Source organism: Coenobita brevimanus, chromosome 81, assembly GCF_032717465.1.
Source record: "Coenobita brevimanus isolate Jiangsu-jjx chromosome 81, ASM3271746v2, whole genome shotgun sequence".
Lineage (NCBI taxonomy): Eukaryota > Metazoa > Arthropoda > Malacostraca > Decapoda > Coenobitidae > Coenobita > Coenobita brevimanus.
The window spans coordinates 8,666,634-8,674,255 of NC_137034.1; positions in this window are offsets into that span (position 1 = coordinate 8,666,634).

Below are 7,622 nucleotides of genomic sequence, written 5' to 3' on the forward strand. Positions count from 1 at the left end.
TCTCCCTCCAGGTGTGGTTCTCCGGAGGTGCTGCCGTTCCAGGAGTGGTGGCAAGGTCCTGTCCCCGAAGGCCAGGTTCCTGCCCTAAGGTCTGTCCCTAGACGATGCCGGCCCCTGACGAAGGTCCCACAGGAGAAGTGCCACAGCCAGCCCCTGACGGTGCCCCACCCTGTAGGCAACCGCAGCACCACGCCTCCCAGGGCCAGCCTGCGGACCCCAAGGCGGGATCGCTCAGGCTCCACTCCCTGTCAGCTCTCCGCTGGAAGTAAGAAGTGGCAGGCCCAACTCCTGACGCTGTTCAGCCCCAGCCCCAAGGGCCACTTACCAGGTCAAGGCCTCCAGACGGAAGGGCCTCCCTGCACCCCAGACCGGACATGCACCCGGGCGGTGACGCCCCCGAGAGCTGTGCCGTGCCTCCTACAGGAGAGCTATCCCGAGGAGCCCCCTCCCACTCGCGGGCACCACCTCTGTTAACCCCAGGCATAAGCAGTCCAGTGAGGACACCTTCCACCTCCCGAGTCGTGTCAAAGACCTAGTGAAAGTGACAGTTGGTGAATGTGAACAGTAAGACAGAAACTATACATCAGAAAGTAATGGTCAGTGAATGTTAACAGCGAGACAAAAAATAATATACCCAGATTCCTATCTTAACAGACCCATGGTACTGTGTCTATACCTAAGCCCTACCGAACCAGGGAAAAGTATCAGTGACTAATTAAGAACAGTCCATAGAGACAGAACGTGTAAATAGTGTCACCACGGCTAAGTGACATTCCCGTGCGCCGTGATTCAGGTACAGACATTGCGCTTATGTGATATGTATGGTAGTAATGATTAACCCGACACTTCATTCCATCCAGATGTTGCGTACCCTAACATGTGTATTAAATGGCAATTGTGCATTAACTCTAACATCTACATTGTGCCCTTGTGACCTGTCATGTATGTGTGTATTGAAGAAAGTTGTATACTGACCCCGACATCAACACGGTGCTTATGGACACATTGTACTAATAGTAATAACTCTGTCACCTTGTCCCTTCCATATTCAATGTATCTTTATGTATGTACTGTAAGGAGTTTGGATTAAGACGAGAGATGTGTTAAGGTATACTGCTGAGTTTTTATGCCCTGTTCCTTTGTGGATGTTCTACTTCGGTCTAGAAAGAGGACCCCGCTCAGTCGCTGGTGTCTTTAGGACGAGAGGTCGGACTAAAATCACCCAGCATAACAGAAGGAATTTTTTAAGAATACCAATTCAGCTAAAGATTTCTTTCCCATGCCTCTACAAGTGAAGGAAATGTTTAAGAATACGGCCGCAAGTCCCCAGCAGCCCAACCAGAGTCCTCCTGTCTTATTGTGTATTTGACCTGTACAGTGTATTGTGTCTGATATTGTATTAAGTACCATGTTAACTTCAAGGCAATATACGTGTAAGATTCGTTGACCTGAGGTTTTATGCCCTGTTCCTCTAGTTTTATACTCTTGGCCCGGTCTTGAAAGAGAACCCCGTATCAGTCGCTCGTGTACAGAGAAAGAGTTGGGCTCTGAACATGTAGTATAGTATCATCTAAAATAGATTCCTTGCACAACAAACATGGAAATATATTTTTCATTCATTCATTGCCAGACGCCATGTATCCCAAACGGGGTGGCCAAGGGCTTAGAGTTAATTGTTTTACAAGGAGGGGCACTAATCCTCCACCAACCCCACTTGTTGTATAATAATCTAGCTGAAACAAGAGCTCAAATATGACATTCACCTTTTTCGATAATGACCATACTGGATTTTGGTTACGGTCAGCAAAGGTCGACCCTTAAGTTGCTTGCGATGGTCTACGAATCATGATGTCCCTATCTAACAGCATGCCAAATTGCATAAACTTGGCACCACGTGCACAGCCCTCCCCGGTAATAGTTACGGAGGAAGGAGAGACTGATGCCGAGATATTTCTGTACAATTCGACATAGGACAAATAAAGAACGGTAAAATTATGGTTTAAACTTCAAACCTCACTTTATTTTTATTTATTCATTTTTTTTAACCAACTAATCCAACCTAACCTATATGAGGAAGTAACTGGTGGGAGAACTCTCCATTTGAGTACAAAAAACGATAATAGAACGAAAGAAGGGAGAAAGCAATAAAAATGAAACATCACGAAAAAGACAAGGAGGGGGCGGGGAAGTAAACTTAGTACAACATAGCTGCTCTAAACATGCCGAAATATCGAAAAAAAAAAAAAAAAGGAGGAACGCTAATGAAAGACCCATGATGAAATAAAACGCTTCAGAACGTCCACTGAACTTATGAAATAACTGAAGGGTTATCCACTGAGAAGTATCACAATCACCGCCATACTACCTCTTCATCCTTGAGATGTATATTAACATACATTGTTTGTGTTGGAACACAGGATCTCAAATTATACATTTTACTGAATGTTACCAAGTGTTTAATAAGCATTTTACAACATAATGGAATCAATAGGACACAGAATAATTTAGCATTATATAAAGAAGGGCGGAAAGATGGCGGAAGTAGGCATCAGTAATAACCAATATTGTGGCTTACTGGTAGGTTACGGTGAGCAAAACAAACTCCCACAGCAATTAAACTGAACAACCGGGTCTGCACTCTGGAGAGGGTAAGTCTGACATAGTAAATGATAAGAATTTGGTAAACATACGCATTACATTAAGCAGCAGAAGCACCTTGTCAAATCAGTGCTTCTTCCTGATAGTCTGTTTTTGTGGTTATTATGGTGTGGTAAATGAACGTTTCACGGTAAATTTCTTTCCCTGTTGTTTTCAGCCATGATCCTCCCACAGTATCAACTGTTTCTCGAGTGTAAATTTATAATGCCTGGCACTTCGAATAAACCTCCCAGTTGCCTTTTAATACCTCCTAATCTTACATTTTAACCGAACCCAATCTAACCAAGTATTACCCAGATGCAAATAAGTTTTATTTATCCCGCCGTTACAGACGTCGGTGAGGCTTAAGGAACATGATAAGGAGGGAAAAAGCCAATAGAAAACAATTATCACTATGGTAATGGAAAAACACATTAAGCAAACTGGTGTAAGAGCAAGTTAATTGGTAAGGGACTGCTGCTGCTTAAAGTAAAACATACATTTACCAAGGATGTTTTTCAACTGCTTTAAGATTTATTGGAAATTTTCTTGGCTATAGGAAGATAGATAGTGTGATAATTGGGCTGCCCCATCCAGTCAATTTCATTGTACCTTACACGGTATACGGTAAATGTACGCTGTACGTTAACCCCTTAAACGCGGCCGTGAACAGTCGACTTCCCCTGAGTGGCAGGGTTGTATCGCGGTCTGAGTACCTGTAGGAAAATATTAGCCAAAAATCAGAGATTAACCGTAGAACATTATACTTGGTATGGCAGATAGTACTTACATTCAGCTTTCTCCAGAGACAGGTGTTGAGCCTTCGTGGACTACCCAAGGACTTGTGGAGACTTGCAAAGTTGGGTAACCAAATCTTCACTTTCACACCTCCAGCAACCCGGTTTCCCTTCTACCACAGCCTCATTCTGTCACAGTAAACTTTATACTACAACGTAAAGGTAGTTTGGAATCCGTATTTGTACAATAAGCACTGAAAATAAGGCTAAAATCAACGGAGCGTATGGCCGACCTGCACCGCGGTGGCGGTCTTCCCGTCACTCAACAAACATTTCCATTTTCACAGCTAAAAACATGTATACTACATTATTTTCAATCATTTTACTTCCCAAAAGATCACCACGGCGCGCTTTTTATTCTGCCTTACGCCCGCCACTTTATTCTCGTTCCTGTCGGCCGCTTGCACTGACTCGGAAGAGCTAGAACTCGCCATAATGTCACTTTGAAAGCCTGCGGTAAACTGACGCTAAACGGGCAAACCATGAGAAAAAAAGCTAGTGTTACAACTGGGGAAACAAGCGTTTTCTATTAGCATAAACTGCTTGTGAGAGGAGAGCACAGATTTACAGTTCTGAGCACTCAGAGCGCTGCCATGTATCACAGCCAGGCTGGCCGGGCCGTGGGGGGGGGATGGGGGAAAAACGCGATACTTGGCAACAACTGAGGTTAGTAGTACAAAGGTAAAGTATGCTAATTGTAGCTAAAGGGTGGTGGTACTGATAGACAATACCAGCTGGAGCCTGCTTGCCCGCGGTTATTCAAAATTTACTAGAATCGCAAATGCGACGATCCGCCGTTATGTCCTTATTGCCGAGCGTCGCAAACGAGACGATCCGCGTTTAAGGGGTTAAGCAGCGGAAAGACCTTACCAATTCTCACAGATCCCCACAGACGAATCCTGGAAGAGGCGGTCACACTGTGACTCCAGCTCAAGATCTCAAAAACTGTTTCCCTCGAATGTATGGCCACTATGGTCGAGGTTTCTTTGCTGTGTCAGTTCCAGATAATCAAATTTCTGTTTCTGAGAAGCCCATACTTTATCAAGTTTTCTCTCAAATTCAACCACTGTTTTTGAGTTCACCACTGCCTGTGGTAGACCATTCCCTGCATCCGCCACTCTGTTGCAGAATGAATACCTCCTTATATTTAATCGTGCTTTTTGTTTATATAATTTCTTGCAGTGTTCTTGCATTGTTGTGTCAGATCCTCTGAAGAGTCCTTTGCAGACAGATTTCTTGTATAGGCTATACCACTCACAATCTTGAAGGTCTCGATTATGTCACCTCTGGATCTCCTGTAGGCTAATTTGAGAAGTTCCAATTGTTGTAATTGATCTTGACAGGTCAGGTTCATCAGTGTAGGCACTAGTTTTGTTGCTTTTCTTTGTACTTCCTCTATTGCCTCTGTGTCTTCTTAAAAGGACACCAAACTTGATTAGCATATTCCAGATGAGGGTGCACCAATGCCACAAATAGTGCCTTGAAAACTCATCCAGTGCCACAAAAGTCCATCTAATCAGCCCCACTATCCTGTTGGCTTTATTTTTTCTGCTAGATGTGATACGAACTTCAGTTCTTGATCAATAACAACACCCAGATCTTTCTCCTCTCCAATCTCTCTCACGCCTTCATCCAAAACATACCTTGGTTTTTCCACATTCAACGTACCGTACTTAACCTCAATACTACGCAATTCTTTGGATGGACTTTAACTGCCACTTTTTAGTCCATTGTCTCATGTTCTCCAAATTCACCTGTAGTTTAGTTCCTGTAAGCCAAGAAATCATTTACAACGCTGGGTGGTAACCATATAACCAAACCATACGTGCTCCCTATGTGTCAATAAGTGGGTTGGTGGAGGGTTAGTGCCCCTCTCCGTAAAACAAGTAACTCAAAGTCAAACGGCCACCCCTTACGGGATTATGGCGTCTGGCAATAGATAGATAGATAGTTTAGTTCCATCTGCTTTTGCCTTTATTTTTCTGGAAACTTTTGTGTTATCTGCATAAAGATACACCTTGCTGTTTTCCATGTGTTCTGGGAGTTCGTTTATATAGACTACAAACAGTAATGGCCCCAATACTGATCCTTGTGGGACTCCACTGATCACATCTTTCCAGTCCGGGATTTCTCCATTAACTACCACACTCTGGTTTCTGTTACTGAGAAATGCAGACTTTCACCCCAGTATGTTGCCCCCTACATTGGAACTTTTAACCTTTTGCAATAGTTGTTGGTGTGGTACCATGTCAAACGTATGATTTTGTTTCCAGATAATGGAAGAAACTCACTCAATGTACTCACAGGTTGATTTCGTTTCCCAGTTTCTCAAATGGAGATTAGGTTAGGTTAGATGTAGATTAGATTAGATTAAATTAGCCTATTAGGTACAATTTAAGCTAGGTTGGGTTAACCCCTTAACCATGGGGCGTCACTTTTGTGATTCTGTGTTATTTTGAATTCGCCCGGGCTTTCAAGTGTTTTTTTTTTTTAATGAGACCGACTCTGGGCATAGGCTTCACAGCCTGCTTTCAAGGCCCAGTAGTCCTCCTACGTACGCACACCTCTACATGTCACCACTTCGGCGCTAACACCCACCGTCCATACTGAATACATGCTAGGGCTGTCTCATACGGGACTGGTGTATTGGTATTAGCGGGGGTATTTTTACGACATGTCGGCGGGTCTTCTGGTAGATCAGTAAAGTCTGATTTTATGAAATTCAAATCCTTAAACTGTTCCCTGCCTCAGCGGGATTTGAACCCGGGTGGCTTGTATCTTCTGTCAATACTGTCATTGTCCAGCACTAGTCAGCACTCCTAATCTCATCTGTACTCCCATCCATTGTTAACAATTTAGCCATTTCTCCCCATTCTTGACACCCCTCCCTACCTCCCCTCCATTTCCCTCTCCTCTCGCCTGCCCGGCTGTGCTATGCTAAGTAAATCTTCCCTGGAATTTTCCACTGATTTCATCCATTGAAATAAGCCCTATGCCCTATTCTTATACCAAATAATATATACAAAAAAGAAATAAGGTAAGTGATAGTACCATATACCTGGAATTGGCTAATTATCACCTGACAACACCTCACGTGCACTCGTTCGCAAATTTTCGCTGTTTATTTCCCCTTTAAATATGCCACATAATCTATTCTCCTAATAAAAATATACCGGTATATAAGGAGGGAAGGGAGAAGCCTAAGTGATATTTACATTCACCTGGAACTACCTAATTTATTATGTATTGTCTAGATTCCTGCCAGTCATTTCATAGCGTATATATTAGTAGCTGTCACCAGGCTGAGATTGGCAGCACTGCACTCCCCCTAGGCAGGCCACCACTGTCCACACTATTCAGTTTACTGTTGTCTTTCAAGGTGAAAGCACGTCGAATTTGCGCCTGTCAAATTCCGCCGCTTTTTAGCCCCATGCAAAGGGCCCTGTGACCTCTTCCCTCTATTAAACCTCGTGTGGAAAGAGGTAAAGGGATAAGTGACTGATGTGGAACGTGAACTGGCTAATTTGTCAATGAAAATGATAGAGAGTGACTACGATCTTTCTGGTGAGTAAAACAGTGCAAGTGGAAATGTAAATATTGTGTAAATAATATGTAAACAGCAAGTGAAAGCAATGAATGTAAATAAAAGTGAACAGTGGAAAATAGTTTTATAAGTTACTGCAAGTGACAGTGCCTAACACAGTGTAAATAAAATAGAAATGTAAATAATGTAAATAAAATAGAGAATGTAAATAGAAATGTATATGAGTAGTAATATAAGAATACGAGTATATATATATATATATATATATATATATATATATATATTTTTTATGCGAGGAAGAAGGAACCAAAGACCATGAGCCCGCAAAAACAGTTCCCTCCAAGAGAAAAACAAAATACAAGAGAGAGCCAAATTCAAGATCCATTCATTTCGAGATGCCTGGACACACTGCGTACTTCATCGTGAGTGCACTGTCATCACTATGGCTGCCTCCGTGTTTGCTTTTGTGGTGGTTCCCTACCTGCTGCAGGCTCTGTTGTTCCTCTCCTGCCTCTTCTTCGTGTGTGTGATGATGGCCCCGTTGCCCGAAAAAAGGAAACGAGTGGTTCTGTCTCTGAAGAGGAAGAGGAAGATATTGGACAAGGTGGACGTGGGATGGTCGATGTCACGCATCCTCCGTGAAT